This window comes from Bactrocera dorsalis, chromosome 2 (genome assembly GCF_023373825.1).
Source record: "Bactrocera dorsalis isolate Fly_Bdor chromosome 2, ASM2337382v1, whole genome shotgun sequence".
Lineage (NCBI taxonomy): Eukaryota > Metazoa > Arthropoda > Insecta > Diptera > Tephritidae > Bactrocera > Bactrocera dorsalis.
The window spans coordinates 20,022,023-20,042,269 of NC_064304.1; the positions used below are offsets into that span (position 1 = coordinate 20,022,023).

At 35.6% G+C, this 20,247-nt stretch overlaps 1 long non-coding RNA gene across 9 annotated transcripts in view; it reads left to right on the forward strand.

Moving 5' to 3' along the window:
- LOC105229869 (complexin) overlaps positions 1-20,247 on the forward strand; it is a 349,701-nt gene that overhangs the window by 83,435 nt on the left and 246,019 nt on the right. For 8 of the 9 annotated variants that reach the window (XR_007421475.1, XR_007421474.1, XR_007421476.1 and 5 more), the window contains exon 4: positions 13,648-13,674. The exons of the other annotated variant lie outside the window; for it this stretch is intronic. This is a non-coding gene — a long non-coding RNA (complexin). The remainder of the gene's footprint in view (positions 1-13,647; positions 13,675-20,247) is intronic. 9 annotated transcript variants of the gene reach the window in all.

Sequence of the window (20,247 nt, forward strand, 5' to 3'; positions counted from 1 at the left end):
ATGACAATGCTTTGCTTATATATATATATATTATACTTTTTTATACTCCAAGTATGGTTAATGAATGCGCTTTGTCTCAGTTTTAAGCGCTGCTTGTATTTCATATTTATTTTTCGCAATTATTTTGAAAGAAATAATCTGATAATTTTTGTTGTTCTCTTTCGCTTTTTTGGTAATTTAATTATCTCTTTGGTTTTGACAAGTTGCATGCGTTTTTCGTTGGTTGGCACATCTTTGGTGAAGCATTCAACGAATAGCATTGTCAACGCAAAATGTTTTTTAATTAGAATAATGTTATTTTTTTCTTTTACCTTATTCTTTTTCTTCTTTGGGACCACATCCCTCTGTCAGTCTGAGACGAGAACACTAAACTGCGCCAGCTGCCTCCATCCATTGCGAGGTCACGCTAGTTGTCTATCCAAAGTGCATACAGGTTACTATGCACTTGATCCTTCCATTGTATGTGTGTGCGTTTTTGCTTCCGTTGTCTACCCATTGGTATCGAATCGAAGGAGCTATTCGCTAGAGCATCATCTTCCATGGGACGATTTGTCTAACCAGCGCATTCGTTGGATTATTATGCACTTAACTATATTCATGTCGCCCAAGAGCTCATACAGTTCCAATTTCGTTCGATTTTCATGGTCCAAATAGTCGGTTCCAGCGATATTGCGTAGAAGTTTTGTCTCACCGATCATTTTCTGCACCATGTAATAGCGCTGGAATAAAGAAAAACTTATAGAGCATAATTTTTTTTCATCGAGACAGCGATCTTCTGTTCAATTGCCTACCGATCCCAAAGTAGCACCGTTTGGCGAGAGTTATTCTGCGCTAGATTTTCAGTCTTACTTAGATTATTGGTGGAATTTATGCTGGTGCCGAGATATACTAAGTCCTTAACTGTTTAAAATTTTTAGCTGCCGGTAGTGACGTATGTAGTTTCCAAGATGTGGGGAATCTTTGTATGTCCCCTCCAGGTACTTTGCCTTGCCCTCGTTCACCACAGGACCAACCTATTTCATATCAAGTGATAGGTGTCGATTTGATGGTCAAGAATCTTCACCAGAAGTTGGCGTATTGTGAAAATCTGATCTATGGTGGATTTTCCAGGACTTGAGTCACACTAATAAGCTCCAATTAGCGATAATCGCTGACTGCGGGTTCCCACTTCTTGTGGATAAAGATGAAAACATTCATATTCCAATCATTGGGCATGCATTCATCCGACAAAATCATGCTCAGAGCTGGAAAATGCGCTTTTACAGATTTTCGCCTTTAAAGAGCTCAACCGCATATTCATCGGGCGTAACGGTTTTCTTGCTCTTAAGCTGTTTTAGAACTGTTTTGCCCTAATTATGTTGAATTGACGGGACGACGAAGATGTCAACATATCTGAACGTTATTTCACGCCCGAAAAGAATGGTCGATATTTCCTTCTGATGAAATTCAGTTCTGTTCCATGATTGAGAAGTTGCTGAGGGAAACTTTTCCCGACCTTGATCTAAACATTCATCTCGCTATATTTGTCTATCGTTCAATTTTATATCTATACTATATTTTGCTTAAAGGTTAAGTATAAGTTTGACCGATTATAGTTTTGAATAAAATAAATTTCCACACAACAGTTCATCAACCCATTTATTTGTGGTTCCTTAGTACACTTGGACATTTATCAGTTATGAAAAACAAATAAATAAAAAGGTAAAGAAGAAAAAAGTTACTATTCCGACAGCAAAATTATTTAATTATATTCATTAAACAGTAATATCAATGTCGCAGTTAACCCCCATATAGCTTTCCAGCGTCATGCTTCAGCTAACTCTGCCTTAACACCCATAAATTTCGTGTATTTAGTTCTTTTTTTTCGCCAACGGTAATTAATTAACAATTTGAGAACCACAAATTGTGTGCAATTAATACAGCGGACATATGAGTAGCTGCATGTCGCACACACATCCACGCGCACACTGGCTGCAGTTGTCAAAATGAATTTAATACCCACAAATACGGACCAAATTCCACACTAATTTCAAACACTGTAATTACAGTCATTAACCAAGGATTAAATATAAATTTTTAAATGCATTCAAATAGTTGCCACTAACTGTACATTTGTATGTTGGCAATGCGCACATCTATTTATCGCGCAAATGTATTCGACTTTGCACATCAACCGATTCGTGTGTATTTACATATGTGTGTACCCGTGTATATTTGAAATGCGCTGGCAATCACTTAGTAAATATTAAATTACGGCGCTTTGGGAATTAGTTTAAAAGGTTAGCTGAAATATTGCACGGTTTATCGGTAGATATTTGATATGTCAAATGGAATTGTGCGTTGCTTGTGAATAATGGCGTTTGCTATTGTGAGAATTAGGCAAACAAAGGCATATTTTATTATATATTTCCATACATATGTCGGAGAGATAAGGTAACAAATTTAATTGGGATAATATTAATTACGGCGTTTGAAAATATTTGAAACTGAAATATTTTCGCGACTTCTATGATAACATTTTAATTTCGGGTTAAAAGAAAAAAAAAATTCTTACTAAAACAAGAAAAAAACAGAAAAAAAATTTACTACGGGTACGCAGTAGCTAAAATACCTTTTACAAACACAAAAGAACTTAAAAGAACTTAATTCTGACTCTTAACTTTGTACGGCAACTTGATGCAATAGTGACCCGATCTGAACTATATTTTCGGAGAATGCAGCATTGCCTTGAAAAATGACCCATGCCAAAATTGATAAAAGTTATTAGTCAAATCGAGAAGTTTTCCATACTACTTAGCTCTTGATTCCGATCGTTCGACTTATGTGGCAGCTTTATGCTATAGTCCAATCACGACGGTTTGTTTGGATATTGCATTTTTGACAACTAAAATCGATTCGAAACTTTTTCTTCTTATACTTTTTGCTTCCAAGTTTATTGACTGATAAAAAAAACATCTTTTTTATGTTGGTCAACAATTTTTTGATATTTTAATAGTTCTTTTATTGTGCAATTTTTAATCTTCAAATAAAACGAGCATATTTTTTCCGAGAATCAAATTAAAAAGCTGTGAATATTCATAAAACTTGGAATTTCATATGAAAAATGATATGCAAAGCATTCAGGTGCCAAATGTCACTTATTGACGCATGAGTATGCGCAAAATTCTAAACTGATGTCGAGAAGCAATACTTGAAAATAATAAATGTTATTAAAAAAAGAAAAAACAAAGGAAATGTCGCTTTCATATAAAACTATCACAAAGAGCACTTGCCAAAAAATGCAAGAAATAAAAATGAAAAATCTCAACTTTAATAAAAAGTATTAAATTGCAGTTATAAAGGGTGATTTTTTAAGAGCTTGATAACTTTTTTTTAAAAAAAACGCATAAAATTTGCAAAATCTCATCGGTTCTTTATTTGAAACGTTAGATTGGTTCATGACATTTACTTTTTGAAGATAATTTCATTTAAATGTTGACCGCGGCTGCGTCTTAGGTGGTCCATTCGGAAAGTCCAATTTTGGGCAACTTTTTCGAGCATTTCGGCCGGAATAGCCCGAATTTCTTCGGAAATGTTGTCTTCCAAAGCTGGAATAGTTGCTGGCTTATTTCTGTAGACTTTAGACTTGACGTAGCCCCACAAAAAATAGTCTAAAGGCGTTAAATCGCATGATCTTGGTGGCCAACTTACGGGTCCATTTCTTGAGATGAATTGTTGTCCGAAGTTTTCCCTCAAAATGGCCATAGAATCGCGAGCTGTGTGGCATGTAGCGCCATCTTGTTGAAACCACATGTCAACCAAGTTCAGTTCTTCCATTTTTGGCAACAAAAAGTTTGTTAGCATCGAACGATAGCGATCGCCATTCACCTTACGTTGCGTCCAACAGCATCTTTGAAAAAATACGGTCCAATGATTCCACCAGCGTACAAACCACACCAAACAGTGCATTTTTCGGGATGCATGGGCAGTTCTTGAACGGCTTCTGGTTGCTCTTCACCCCAAATGCGGCAATTTTGCTTATTTACGTAGCCATTCAACCAGAAATGAGCCTCATCGCTGAACAAAACACGCGCGCGAAACACATTTCGAACCGAACGAATTGGTAATAAAATTCAATGATTTGCAAGCGTTGCTCGTTAGTAAGTCTATTCATGATGAAATGTCAAAGCATACTGAGCATCTTTCTCTTTGACACCATGTCTGAAATCCCACGTGATCTGTCAAATACTAATGCATGAAAATCCTAACCTCAAAAAAATCACCCGTTATAATATCTGTATGTGTATGAAAATATGTATGTATGTATAACTGTCTTAGAACAACAGGCTTTTGCCACGTGCCGCTTATTGCAAGTTGCAAGTAGCACTCACGTCGGTATTAAAAACGTGCTTAACACTGAAAGTGTGCAATTTTGTTGCAATAAGTAGAGAGAATTGTTTTGCTGTAAGTGGCGAGAAATACAATATAAAATAGTTCACACATGCGGCGAAAATGTACGAGTATGTGTGTCAGTATACATGTGAGTGCTGCAACTTGTGGCAAGTGTATTGTATTTTTTTTAAATTTTTTTTCCAAAAACAAAAAGCAGTGGCAAGCAGGATGTGCTTAGGAGCTTTTTGTTTTAACTTAATTCACCGAATTTCTTTTCAAATATGCGCCAATGAAATTCAAGTGCTTTTGTAAGCATTCTGCACAAGTTAGCAAAACGGTTTTCTTGCTGACTTTAAGCTTTAAATATTAAATTGTAATTGTTGTATCTAAAGCCAAGCTTTCTCGGGTCTATATTCTCACTTAGAGCTTTTTTTGTCTTCAGTAAGGCTTGCCTTTTCATCACGAATCCAACAATGAGTCAAAATTATTAAGATTTACTAGCGAAATTCGATGGCCTCAACGTAAAGAGCGCTACGTCCAATTTACGGTCATCTTAGTCGTCTTTTCCGATCAACAATTGAGCATTTGGTGGAAAAATTAGAATCCACAGGCACTGTAAAAAAATACTTCCGTGCCAGTGAGGCAAAGAAGTGCCCGTGGTGTCGAGGATATTGCTGCCGCTAACGCGTCAATTGAGGAAGACCCAAATCAGTCTCTCACACGTCGTTCTCAAGCGTTGGGCAGCTCTGTGATGTCGTTGTGGCGAATTTTACGAAAAAATCTTGGTCTACATCCATACAAGATCAAATTGATGGAAGAACTGAACCCGCTTGCCCACCAGAGTCGTCGTAGATTCGTGAATTAGGCCGAGCAACAATTTGCAAATGCTACGAATTTTCATCGAAAATTCGTCTTCAGCGATAATACTCATTTCTGGATGAATGGCTTCGTCAATAAGCAAAGTATGCTTTATTGGTTAGGTACTTAATGAGTCATGGCCCGGCGCTGTCACTGTGCCGTACTTCTTTCGTGATGATCAAGACCCCACGATGCTATGAGTGGGAATCGCTACCGCTCAATGATAACCGTATAGTTTTAGCCTGAATTGGATGATATGGACTTGGACAATATGTGGTTCCAACAGGACGGCGCCACAAGCCACACAGTGAATGTCACAATCGATTTATTGAAAATCAAGTTTGGTGAACGTATTTTCTCACGAAATGGCTTAGTCAATTGGCCGTCTCCGTCGTGCGATTTGACTCCGTTAGACTAGGCTTTGTCCAGTGTATGGTCTATGCCAACAAGCCAGTGACGATTGATATACTTCGTATGAATATCGAACGTGCAATTGCAGCAGTATCGGACGATTTATGGTAGACAACTGTCGAAAATAGGGTTCCGCGTCTGGACTTCTGCAAGCGTACCCAGGGTGGCCATGCAAAAGAGTTTCATACAAAATGGCATCAAATGTACTGCAGCGCTCTTAATAAAAAACCCTTTATTTTATGATTAAATAAACTTTAAGAAAGAATTTTCGGAAAGCCTTTTCTCTGTTCGGGCTATTTCTTGTTTAGAGCAAAAAATATATAGCCCCAAGTACTTCATAGAAGCGGAAGTTGTCTTTCACTTTCACCATGCCTTTACAATTTCGATATATTCTGAATAGTCTCGAACAAGCGCAGCTCTTTTCAGCTAATTTCGGCTTGTGCCGAAACTAACAGCTAGTTGTTAAACGCACTAGAAGAGAATGTAATCCTGATTTTAACCCTTATCACTCTTTTGCTCCTTCGATAATATTTTCAACTCTAAAATGCTGCTATTTTTTCAAAACTGTTAAAAGAGAAAACACCTCAAGCATATATGAGTAACTTAAGAAATCGGTGCCTACATTTGAGCGCGCACCATATATAGTTTAGATATGCAGGTCACAGAACCCTGAAATTATCTAAAAACTATTAAATATCTACAAAATAAAAAGATGCACCATTTTTGTGCAAATTGCACTCGGTACGAGTCGGTTGACTGTCGCTGCAAGTCAATTTGTGCACATTTCAGAAAACTTGTCTGCAATTACAACGTTGTAACTAAATTAACCATGTTGCCCTCCTCGCCGAGTAACTTATTCACACTTTTATAATTTTAATAGCTTTTTCATGTACTTAATTTTTCTTCGTGTTGTTGCTACTCTTTCTTTACTTTCGTGTGTTTTTATTTTAATTTCTCGTTGCTTGTGCAAAAGATAGCTGCCACATTGTGACATTTTCCTCGCACTTGCCAACCTGCTAACGAAATAAATAGACAATTTCTAACTGTGCAAAGGTCGCATTGACCTCAGCTATAATTGCAACTTAAGTTGGCAGTGCAAAGTGAAGGCAGCAAAAACAATACATGAGTATGCTGCAATGCAGCCTGCTGGCACACTCACTTCAGTTTGACTATTAGTTCGTCTCTTTGGCGCACTTTCGTGTGTGCTTGTGTGTGTGTGAGCGTGCTTTATAGGTAAGTGTAAGTGCCGCTATTTGCACGCACACCTTCTTAATTTTATCAAGCGTAATTGACAGCGCCGAAGGTGTAGGAATTCAAGAGAGTGCTGCAAGTTAATTGTGTTTCCCAGTGAAGTCATACCTGCCACGACATTTTTGAAAGTCATGAAAGTAAGCTGTTATATCAGCGCTTGCGGTGCTAAACCCGCACACATTTCACCGTTCGCCGTTACCTTTCGCTCGTTTACTTTCACCGCTGGCGTGCTGCGTTGGCGCTGTGGCGGCAATAATGAAGCGAAGTCGGTGCATCATTATAAGTGCGGTGGTGGTGGTGGCGTAGAGCGCAATAATTTGTCAAATTGCAATGAAATGTTGCAAAAGTCGTTGCCACCTTTCAGTTATACGAGCGTGTAACTGCTTTATTATGTATATATATATATTTACTCGTACATGTAATTTGTAGTGAACAGCGAAGAGCAAGAGAATGACAAAGCAGAATGTATTTGCTCAGGGCTATGAAAATAATTATTGTAATTTGTTGTGTGTTCGTCAGTTAAAAAAAGCAAAAAGGAAATAATAAATATGTTTTTGTTACACACCTAAATAAATGCTTTGTCATATTAGGTATTTGTTTAAATAAAATAAAAAGTTCAAAGGCAACACATAACTGTATTAACTAGTTAGGGGGTTATATGGGTTTCCTCGGGTAAAAAACAGACCATTAAATTTTTTTTCTCATGTAAAAAAATTAATATTTTATTAAAATTTTTTAATTGTTACAAACATACATTACTAACAAAGAAGTTCTAAAATTTTTGGGGAAAAAAATTTTAACTAGGGAATTTCCAATAACCCTCGGAAAAAAGCTGCGCACGCGTTGGAAGGATAGCTCTTTACAGAATCATTTAAAGTGAAAAGCAAAAATTACTGAAAATTGGATTTTTGGCGGACGATTTTACAAAAAAAAAATTAAATTTCAGTGAAAATTTCGGGATATTTTTTTTTAGATAGTTGTACTAGAAAAAGAAATTGTTTCAAGTCTTTAAGAATTGTATATCAAAGACCTGTAGAAAAAAATAGATGCAGATTACATTTAACAAAATTTGACCTGCTTTTAAGTAAATTTTACATATCTTCATACGAAATAAGCTACTTTCATCCAATTTGCCATACACATGTTATAAGGCTGACCTTCGATGGCCTTCAGTGCCTTCTGCGAATTTTGAAGTTTTCAGTTTCGGCTTTATTTTGGGGAGTTATTCGTTAGATTTTTGAAAAATTTCGACTTAGTATTCATAAAATTACGTTTTGACAATAATGATGAGAGCATCTGAAAAAGTTTTTGGAACCATTACAAGGCATATCTTTTTCGGCTTCCACCTGACGAGGTTTTTTCAAAGATACACAGGTCTTTTTGCATTGACGCGCTGCAAATAATTAATCAAAATGTATTGAGTTGATCTTTTGCATATGTTGATATTCTCTTCTATATTTCAGATGCCGATGACACGATGAGTTTCACTTTCTTTAACATCTTTGATTTTATCGTTACTAACTAATTTTCAATTACTTCGTGACATTCACTGAATACCTTGTGCCATTCAAATACTATTAATGAAGGCTCCACAAAATGCTTTTGCATTACTCTAATGATTTGGTGATTTGGTGACTGCCATTGACTGCCGATGCAATTGAAATTACTGTTTTTTAGAAAAATCTTTGTTAATTTTTTTTCCATTATAAAAAATCGCCAGACACACTTTTCGCGCTGTAAACCAACAGCCGCTAAACAATTTATGAACACAAATATTTAAACATGAAGTATCTGTGTTGAAGTTTGCAGAAGATATATGTAAGTAAAAGGAGTAAGTTAAGGAACTTGAAAAATATTATTTTACAAGACTTTGGAACTACCACAATATAGGTATTAAACTATTATTAAAGTTTTTAACGACAGCCATTCAGCAAAGCACGTATCTCAGGTGGTTACAGCAGTTATTTTAGACAAGATAATGTCTGTAAAGTTTGCCAGGCTTTTGAATAAATGAAAAATACCCATATTTTACTATCAATATTCTGTTCAGTTTCTCAATAAGGGTTCAAGAAATATTTATTGAGAACAGATTATTGACATTTATTTTCAAAAAAGAGCATTGCCACAAAATTTTTAAATTTTTTTTATTTTTTTTTTTTATTTTATTTTTTTTATAAAAGTTTACATAACAATAAAATTATTACATAAACTAAAGATAACGCAGCGCTAGCATCGGAGGCTTTCGGCTGGGATTTTTAAAATTAATTTTGGAGAATCTACTGAACAACTACTGAACAAACCCATTAAATTAGCTTATCATGTCAAAAATTCTGATTAAAATAATAACTCAGATAAAAATGTACCAGCTTTTCGAATCTCTCAGACATCTACGAAGAGATATTTCATTAATTTTAACCATGCTTTTTCTTTCACATCACTAACAAATCTTAGATTCAAGTCCACTCGCAGCAAGCTTATCTTGAACTAAAATTTCCTTACACAGGATGACTGCGTATTCCAGCTAGCTCAGCTCAATTCATATGATATTTTGTTCATGCGAAATAAATATCTAAAAAATATTTTACAATTACCAACTTTCAACTGAAAATACAAATTTCATAAAACTTCAGTGAACAAATCTTCAAATTATGGCGAACTTTAAGATTCCGCCATTAACAAATTGATTGATTCATGCAACCCGCGCCACCCTCACATTCGCGCGCATATCGCGATTGTATTTAACTAGTTCACAAACACAGTTGGCAACTCTTACTGCTCATAAATCAGGCGTTACAAATTGCGATTAGTTTGCTTAAGCATCTAATTAATTTCCAAACGCCTTGCCAGCGCAAATGCGCGCGCCTCGATCTGGGCCAATAAAGTATTCAGCCAACAACAAAGCTGCATGTCGCACACATACATACATACAACTATCTCTCGAAATGCTGACCTGCTTGCGTTATATATACACATAACTACACACACACATATATACAATAGTGTGGTGTTTGTCTATTGCGCCGATGGTGTTGGTGTGGTTGTGTGCGTGCGCCACTTTAACGACGTGATGGATTTGCGAAACTTTACCGCGAGCTAAATTGTAATGAAACAAAGTGTTCGGAATTAAAGTGGCGTCAGCGCAAAGCTGCTATGAGTTTCCCTTGCTTAGCTGGAATTCAATTGGAGATTATTGCATGGCTACTATAATTGCCACAGCGTTGCTTGCGCTTCGTCGGTTGAAGGAATGAAGGAGTTTACATTTGTATATATATATATATATATATATATGCACATACACATATAAACATACATATATTGAGTATCTGCAGGCTTGTGGAAAATCAATTGCTCACAAAATTATTGCTTTATATAGTATCGCTTTCATTCCAACGCGCTTCATCGCACTCATTTTTAGCACTTTGCTCTATTCGCTTTCATTTTCCAGTTTTGTTTTTTTTTTTTGTTCAATCTGCACTTTGTTGCATAATTGATATATTTTTAATTTTTTACACCAGCATAAAGCTTAGTCTTACAATTTTGCTCTTCATCTTATTTTTCTTACTTTCCTGTCTTGAGATAATAAATTTGCGCCAGTCGCGTAGCTATGTCCGGATATGAGCGGAAGTCGGCGTTATTTTATTATTTCCTGTTATTTAAGTCGGAAGCAAATGTGTGCACATCCGCTTATAAAAAAGTTATCGCGCGTAGCGGGTGCATTGCGCTGCTGGCGGCGTTGGCTGCAGACATCTTTCTCTACGAAAGACTGCAGTCGTTGGTGAAGACTTTTATAGCGCTTGATTATATTGTTTTTAATGTCTGTCATCATTTGTCACCATTACTGTTATTTTTTGTTGCACGATTAAATATGTTTCTGGCATAAATATTTTATTTAAAGCAAGCATTTGTTATACTTGTACATAACAAATATTGTTTACTAAAGAATCTAAATCCGATTTTGAATAAATTGACTCCTTATGCTGTTTAGTTTATCAATAAATGGATAAAGGAATATTTACAGATTATTGGTTGGGTCATTAAATTTATTTTCAAAACAGAATTTTGGTACAAAATTATAAAAAAAATTTTGGAGAAAACCCCACGAAACAGCTTATATCTGAACAATGCTGATTAAAATAAAAACTCAGATAAAAATGTACGAGCTTTTCGGATCTCTTAGACATCGATGGAGAGATAATTCTTTATATCCAAACATGTTTTTGCTGAACGTGCTAACGAATAAAAAAAAAGATATGTTGGCTATTGCAATTGGTCAAATAAATTGATAAATATTCCAACCTTTTGATATGTATGTATTATAATATAATTGAAAGGACATCCGAAATACCTGAACCTTAGTCTAGCGTAAGTTGGACAGTGGACTCCACGATACCAGGTATACAATTCTAATATGGAAGAATTTTGATGCTTAACTAGCTTTGAACGCATTTTGATTCAGCTCAAGCCTCTATTAAGCTCTGCTAGAGTGAGAAGTACATCTGATTTCGGTGTTTTATTTATAATATCAGTTATAAATTACCACTCCAGAAAGCTATGAATAGAAATTAATTCACACGAGGAGACGTCTCATAAACTCGGACTCCTGTTCAGCAATTAGTTTGGTGAGAATTTACACCAAACGGTATGCAACACTAACAGGCTTTCTATAATTTCATGAAATTTTTGCATAAATTTAGCATTAAATTTTACTGTTAGTTGCTGGTTTGCGTCTTTGTTAGAAAATACATATCAAAAATGGCTGAAAGTGCAGAAATAAAAATAATATAAAATATGTAATTAAATTTTTTCCACATTTTTTACATTTATTGAACTTCAAATAGAATTTTTTTTTATAAAAAATTACTTATTTCACTTTAATCTTCTTTGATTAAACCACTAGCCACTACAACTTGCTTAAATACTTCTTTTTGCATAATTTTAATATTTTTAAAAGACCTCCGTTGCCTGTTTATCCGCCATTTTAATTAGCTTGATTAAAATGCCATCAAAAACCTGTAATCCTTTTCCACCGCAATGGGCTTACATAATCGCAGTTTATTGTATGGTAGCCTTGAAAACTGAAAAAATATTAAAATGCACACACAAGCACACACATGTAATGCATTTGTATTTTTAGCATATTTTTGAGTTATTGTCAAACTCCCATGAGAATTATGCCACAACGCAAAACGCAGACATCTATAATTCATTGTAATTCCACACGATTAAATATGTTTTCATTTAAAACACAATATACATTAATATTTAAGCATTTGCACATGCATGTAATACGTATAGATGAAACAAAGGCGAACACATGCATACTGACATTTTTTGTAAGCGAATATATTTATGTGTCTGTGCTTAAGGATATATGTATATAATGTATGTAGATCCACATCTAGAAGAACAAACAAAACCACTAACCGAAAATCGTCGAGCCACAAAGCGGCCACATAATCCGAGTTGTAATCTAGAAAAAAGTATTGAAAATCTACCCTTGAAGCAACGGGAAAAACATAAAGCTTACAGTTATCTTTATGAAATGGGTGTGTTTGTAAAAGGTTCAATATTGGTCATTACCATAAAGACTGTGGATGACAGCGAAAATTTATTTATAAGCGCTGCTTTATATGTTAGTAAATGTGTGTAAGTGTGTGTGTATGTATGCGTATGTGGTGTGTGTTTTATTTATATGTATTTATATACATGTGTGTGGGAATATTTGGACTTGCATAGGCGCTGTTTTTTGCCGTTCCTGCCTTTGCGTTTCACTGACCTATGATTAAAAGCCGATTAGCACGACGCCGGGCAGGGGTAAAAGCTTTCATGTTTTTCATTTTATTACATTGCGCTATAATAGTTTTGTTGCTTTGGGTATAAGATCGATTTTGTTTATATTTGTACCCATAATTCATGAAACTATCAATGATTTTTTTTTAAACTTGCTCTCGTATAGTTTTAAACCTTTATTTTCATTTTACTTCACAAAAATCAGACATTAAGCAAAATTACTGAGATCTTAGCAAAATCAGTTTTTTTTTTGAAAAATAAAAATGCATCGAAAAACAAGAAAGAGATTTGTCGAAAACATGTGTTATATTTCATTAAAATTGATGAGTTTCTCTTTTATAATTTTTCAGTCAGTAATGCTTTTTTGAGCAGTAACTGTAAACTGCCATCATATGAAGAACTCATCAACATTGAAACCTTTTATCATCACCTTTAGATCTTAGTTGAATAGCTCACCCTGTCCTCTATAAAAATTTTCAAATTGTCCGAAAATTTATCCACATTATTTAGGAAGTATTTTAAGTCGATACTCAAATTTGTTCTCTGGTATAACCACTGGTAATCGACATCGAGCTTCATGCCAGTTTCCCCATAAATTTTTTGTTTGTAATCTTTATCTATTGTTAGGATTTAAACACAACTTTTGGGCTTTATAATATCTTTTGTACTTGAACATATTTTCTAGGACAAAGTTTTTCTAAAGAAGAGCTTCTTTTACAATAATGTGTATCAAAAATATCTTTTCTCATTCGAGTACAAGAAAAGTTCCCAATTTAGAGTTGAAATTTCCAAAGCCAAAAATTACAGCTCAATTTATGTCTTTAATTACGATTATTAGTTGTTGGCTGTTTTTATGTGATTCATCTGAATTTTATTTGTATCCACTCGTGCAAGCTATTAACATTTTCTCTTTTTTAAGCAAAATTCATGCTAATCCATTATTAACTTCACTTTATTTCTTTGCAGCTCGTAAACTTTGCAGTTAAAACAAAGGTAAGTGGAAAAGTTGTGTGAATTATGTGTATTTAATGAGGCAATAAAGTTTACGACAAATTTATAGAAATGAGTAGGACTTTAAACTTTAAACCATACTAATTGCCGGCGGGTGCACGGCGTATGAGTAACATATTGAGAATGGTACTGGAAAGATGAACAGCGAGTGGTTGGTTGGATCATTTAAGAAAGGTTATCTGTGGTTCATTAAGGAAAGTAATGGTTGAACTGAGCATAAGCTTTTTGTTAACGGTATTGTGTAAAGAGTGTTCAGGGCTTTATGGCTTGCGCAGAAATCATAAATAATTAGTACACAAACACTATTTCTACGAATAATAAGTTTTGGTATCACGCTTGTTATATTGATTCATGCCGAGAAGGTATGCCAGCAAAAATAAATAACATTTCTTCCTTTTTTGACAAGCTGGTAACATTTTTCTCTCACAAAATATGTCATCATCAAAAAAATCCTACTTTTTTGACATCTGGCAACACTTTTTTTATAAAAAATAATGTTTTTGGTAATATATAAATCCAATTCCGTTTCACCTATAATTCTTGTCATCAACATTCCATCAACCCAGCCCACAAAAAAGTTGTACAAAAACTCAAAGCACACAAAAATTTCAGCATCAATACCAAATCCACTGTCCCAAAAATGTAAATATTTACTGCCACACGCAAAGCGAATTTCCAGCCAGTCATCGCTTTTTATATAGTGTAAACATTAGCGCGCCAGCCAGGATATTGTCGTCAGTCCGGCTGCGCTGCTTCCTGCGCCACCACTAACCCGCTCTTGACTTGACAAGAATAAAAAACACAGACACACTAAAAACCATGGAATTTCATCGATTGCTGACTACAAAGCTTAATTTTTCTGTGGAAAAAAATATTTGACATTGTTTGACATTTAGTGTGTTGGACGTTAGACTCAAAGTGAAATGATTATAAAACGCTACAAACACAAAATAAAAGCGTAAAATCGCTGCCCGTCGACGTTGCGCCTAATGACCGTCTAGCAGTTAGATAATATACAAAAACAAAAAAAAATACAAACTCCTCTTCGCACTCCTCAAAAAGTAAACAATTGCGTTGCCGGCTCTACTCGCTGACACGCAAGCAAACAAGCGAGCGTTACACAACTTTCAAAGTGTTGTAAATTTACATAATTCAAATGTAATTATCAGCCGAATCGGCTGAAAGCGTCAAAACAACGTCACGAAAGTGAAACTGAATGTAAGCAAGCAATGAGTTGTGGGGAGATACCAAAGAAAAGTTGGCGTGTTTTGCGCGGCTCCCCAGAGATCCGTTACGTCAGCTTTACTTACTCGCCCCAAAAAGTAGGCAACACAAAGGCTTTTGCGTGAACTACTGACCCAACTACAACATGATGGCAGATTTTCGCGTCTCTACGACTATCTACCCGAGCGACTACAACAACTGGGTGTTTATTTGGCAGCTATAATTTGTTTGCCCTCCGTATTATGCGCGAATGATGGGCAGCGCGCGGAACTGTGGTGAAATGTGGGCGTCAAATATGTAAAAATATAGTTCGTGAGGATGGTTATACCACACCTCAACGCACTAAGTTTACATTTTTCCAAAGATAATAAGTCTGTACGTAATTCTGTTCTGCTGGTGTAGCTGGATTTATAAGTATGCGCGCCCTCAACACCACTGACAAAGTACATCAGCCTACTTTTAGTTCGCTCCACGTTGTTTACCATATTATATATTTGTGTATGTGTGCGGGCAGCACGCTCTTCCGGCCAACAGCCATTAGCTACATGCGCTTGACACGCAAGCCACTCGCAACGGTAGCTGCTAAGCTCCCACACTTGGCACACACTCGGCATATGTTAGGAAAAAATCACGTATACGCCATGCCCGTCGTCGTATGTGCGAATTATGGTAAAAGCGTGAAAAGTCTGTTTGTGACTTGGAGAAGTACTTACCAAATAGGTAGAAAAACAGTGAAAAAACTTAGTGTGCTTAGCTTACATAAAGCTGAAAAAGTCGATTTCCTCTCCGCCCGTCACAGCGTGCATACATAAACAACTGCAGTCGCACACCCCTATGGCGACCTATTAATTTCCGCATTTTTTAAGAGCGCTATTTCTTTTTCGCCGCCTGCACATTTTTCTACTTCATCGAATTATCGCATGTCTAAGCGCCGTTTTTATTCGCTTTCTTATTGGAAATACAAACAAAGTGAAGTAATAAATTTGAAAGTAAAAGCTAAAAAAGCCAAAACAACAACTTAATGCCGGGAGCAAGTATTTTTGTATGCTTTAAAGCATTTGCATATGGCTTTTTCTGAGCTTGATTACGTAAACATAAACAGGCACATAAAGCATGAGAGTAAAAAGTCACAAGTAATAAAAATTGTTATTTGCTTTTGTAATTAACTTTTCATAGCGGGCGCTTTTTAATATAGTTGAAGAATGTTGTTGCTACTTTTGATATGATCGGAAAGGTCTTTAAAGAGTCCTTGGTACGGACATACACTTACTGTTCGTTTGCTCGATTTTGCTATAAATTTGCGAAAATATGTGGAAAGTGAAAGAATTTTTGTTTTGAAAATAAATTCAGATCAAATGTTGCAAAGAAGATAAACGATATTGAAAAAATTCAATATATCAGTATTATATAGTAAAATGCCAAATAAATATACAAAATTTGATTCCCACGACGATGTTATTGTGAGACACGAAGACACGAAAGACAATCAGTTTCGCATCGAGTTTTTACTGGGAACGAAAAAAGGGGTTTTTTAGAAATATAAACAGAGAAAAAGACGGGCTAATATGGACAACCATCAATATTGACATTAAAAACAGATCGATTCATTAAGAAGGCAATGATCTGTGTTTGGTGGGATCGGAAGGGTGTGGTATATCACGAACTTCTCAGACTTGGTGAAACGGTTGATAGTGTATTAGTCGCTAAAGGCAACAAATGACCAAGCATTCATCGAAAATTATTCAGAATGGGTCAAAAGACATGACAAAGTAATTTTGTTACACGACAATGCACCTGCATACAAAGAAAATCGGTTCAGGGTACAATCAAACTACTCGGCTGGGAGCTGCTATCCCACCCGCTTTATTCACAAAACTAGGGCCCTTCGGATTTCCATTTATTTTCATCGATGGGACACGCAATGGCAGAGCTGCAATACAATTCCTAAGCAGAGGTCGAAATTTTGATTTGCGATTCGTTTGATTCAAAAGACGAATCTTACTGTTGGCATGAAATACACAAATTTCTAGAAAGGTTGTCAAAATTTTAATGGCTAGAAGTAATAAAAATATTGCTGCCATTCACGCAACTATTTTTGAAGGCCGCAATTTGTCGATACAAAAACGTTCTCAAGAATTAGGACTATCTCAAACCATAACCTGAGGGATTTTTTCAGAAAGAATTTTAGTTTGTATCCGTATAGAGTTGTTCTGACTCAAAAAATAAAAGTAATTGGGCCACCATAAACGTTGTGAAATTGCAATGGAATAACTTGAAAACGATAACGGTTTCTTCTTCGATTCTGTCGATCCTAGCGTGAAGAAAATCCACAAATTATTCATGAACAACCAATAAATTCACCTAAATATACAGTTTGATGTGGTTTTTAGTCGGATGGAATCATCGGTTCGTATTTCTTTCGGAACAAAGCTAGTGACACCGTTGCTGTCAACGGAGAGCGATTTAGAACGACTTTGCATGTCCGCAATTGTTAGAAGTTGTTCTTAACAATATTTTATTCCACCAAGATGAAGCTACGTGGCGCACAGCACGTGCAGCAACCGAATCATTACTAGAAATGTTTGGAGGTTCGATTATTTCAAGAAATTGTGACATTGAGTGGCATCCAAGAAGTTATGATTTGACACCATTATACTACTACTAGTGTGTTTATTTGCAGTCATTTGATTTTAGTAATAAATCAGACTCGCTAAAAGCTTTAGAATCTATATTAAACGTGCTGCTGTTAATGCCATGAGCTTGATTTAGTGGAAAAAGTACTAGAAAATTTGATTAATTCCTTCAAACGAAGTTGTGAAGGTCATTTAAAAGACGTTATATTCAGAACTTAATTACGCATATCGATGAACTTCACTTGAAAAAAAAAAACATTTGTATTTCCTCAACAAATAGTGTCCTTTTTAAGAATCGCATCACTCTTGTTGGTGTACCCTGTTATAATTAATTTTCTGCAGCGACGCCTATAGAACTTTAGTTTCGCGATAATTTGTCCCATTCCATTTGTTATGTTTAAAAACACGCAGAAAAGTTAACATTTATCTCATCATCCACTAATATGATTACGCATCTGTTGTGAGCTTAGCTTGACACAGTTGACATTAGAGTTCCCTTTCGATTTCTCCTAAATGTATGCTATAAATTACTAAGGTTGTATATGAGTATAAAAATTACGTTATGAAAAGAATATGGAATACCATTAACAATTTTTTTACATACATTTAAGCAAACTATTTATAAATATTTGAAAAGCGAAAGCAAATTAGGATTCTGAAATCTAGTAATATTTCACAGCGATCGGGATAATGAAATCTGAATCCAAAAGCGTATAAGCACTGTATTATTAATATTGTAATAAAACAAGACTTGATCCCACAAAATTACTTACTCTCATCGGTTGACAATACGCACTGCGCCTAAATGTATACTTACCAAAACCAAGATATGCAAGCGAGCAAGACAATATGAAATGTTATAAGCAATTTAGCCAAAATCCATCAGACAGAATCAATCAATTCCAAATAGCTAAACAGATTTCTCATTCCACCTATTGTCAGGGCAATTCAGCTAATCTAAGGCTAGGCATTTGCAAACAAAAGAAATCAATTTATAAATAACGGTCAATACAAAATCAATTTATTTAAAAAATAACTACTGAATACGCACTTCACACAACTACAGACAAATTTCCAAAAACAATAAAGAAGGAAATCAGCCGTTTGACCAATATTAATTTCACCCACTCGAACGCAGCCACACACCGGAAACAGTCAGCAATACAAATTACCATTACATATAGTATTGTTCTCTACCCCACGCCGTTGTCAGATTCGCGCGCAATTACGCTTGATAAGCGCTTAGGGCTGTATCAAGAGTAATACCGGGAATTTATTTGGGTAGCTTCGACCTTAAGCGCAAAAAAAAAGAAAACACGCGGCACAAAAGGCACAAACTGCTGAGTGTAATTTTCCAAAGCAAGGCCTAAACCCCCGCCCACCCAACTAAATTCACTTTGATTTTTTTCTCTCTGCATTGTAGTTGGGCGTTCGCTTGGCGCCAACGGCGACTGGACGGAGAAATTAATGACGTTTACTTAGCGAAATAATTCGAAAATTATGCTTATCAGCGTGAGTGGGTAAGAAAACGGCACACGGACGCGGCAATGCCCGGCACAGGCCGCAACAGCGCTGAATCCACAATGTTTAGCGCCAACCAGTGACCGGCGATTGCCAAGATCCAATGGTGCATTGGAGCGTAAAAAGGTCGCTTAATGCGTATGCTGCGCCCGGCAATGCCTGCGCGAGGCACAACCAAAAACTAAAAAACGTGCCAGAAATTGCCTAAAGTACGAAAAAAAACTGTGTCTAATGCGAAACAATGTCGGGATCGAAATTCGGGGCATATCGTAAAAAAATGTGCGCAATTTAAAGACTTTACAGTACATTTTGCCCGAGGAATGGCAGTGATTTCGAGGCTAATGAACATGCAAGCGCAATTGGCCAAAGCGGCTATGGGGGCTAAGAGGGCTGCATCGCCTGCCACTGGACGCTCGCTAATATTGAACATAATGCTTAGCTTTGTTGTTGCCACGAGCACAATTTAATTTAAAAGTGGCATATATACTTAAATATTCGCATTGTTGCTGTTATATATTTTTACCTCGGGCAAAATTGTGGGAAAATTCTTAAATTTTTTATGGAATATGGTATAATAAGCGTTAGAAGTTTACATTTTATGCAATATCCTCATAAATTGGATTCCTAATTTGATTATGCTCTCTTTTTCAATGCAAATGTGCGAGAGTTCTAAATTGGGATAACAATGTTTCGAGAATATTCATAACCTCAAATCAAGCATTTAATTTATAATATGGAAATTCTATCTCACACTACCTTTGTTTTTATGAATACTAAAAAAATCAGCAATTGTTTCTAAGAAACTTTCCCTTGAGCGATTTAGGTTTTATGCGCCTGAAGATCAGAACTCTGTCTCTCTATTTCTTGAATCAAGTTGAGGGGTCTTACAATTCTTGATAAAAATTCTACATTCTGGTCTTTATTTTCCCTAGCAAGGTGATAATTTATACGGCTTCTCACAAGTTTTTCTTCTTAATGGGTGTTTATAGTCTTTGTAGTCTCTAAGTCTTACCACCCAGTGTTGCTACCCTGTTAAAATAAAAAAGAGTTTGGGAAAAATTCAGTTTTGAATAGATAGAATATTAAACAATGTTACAAAAAAATTCGAATATTTTCTGATAATTCTTCATTTATGACCTCTAAATCTGATTATTGTTATCCTGACGTGTGTCTGTCG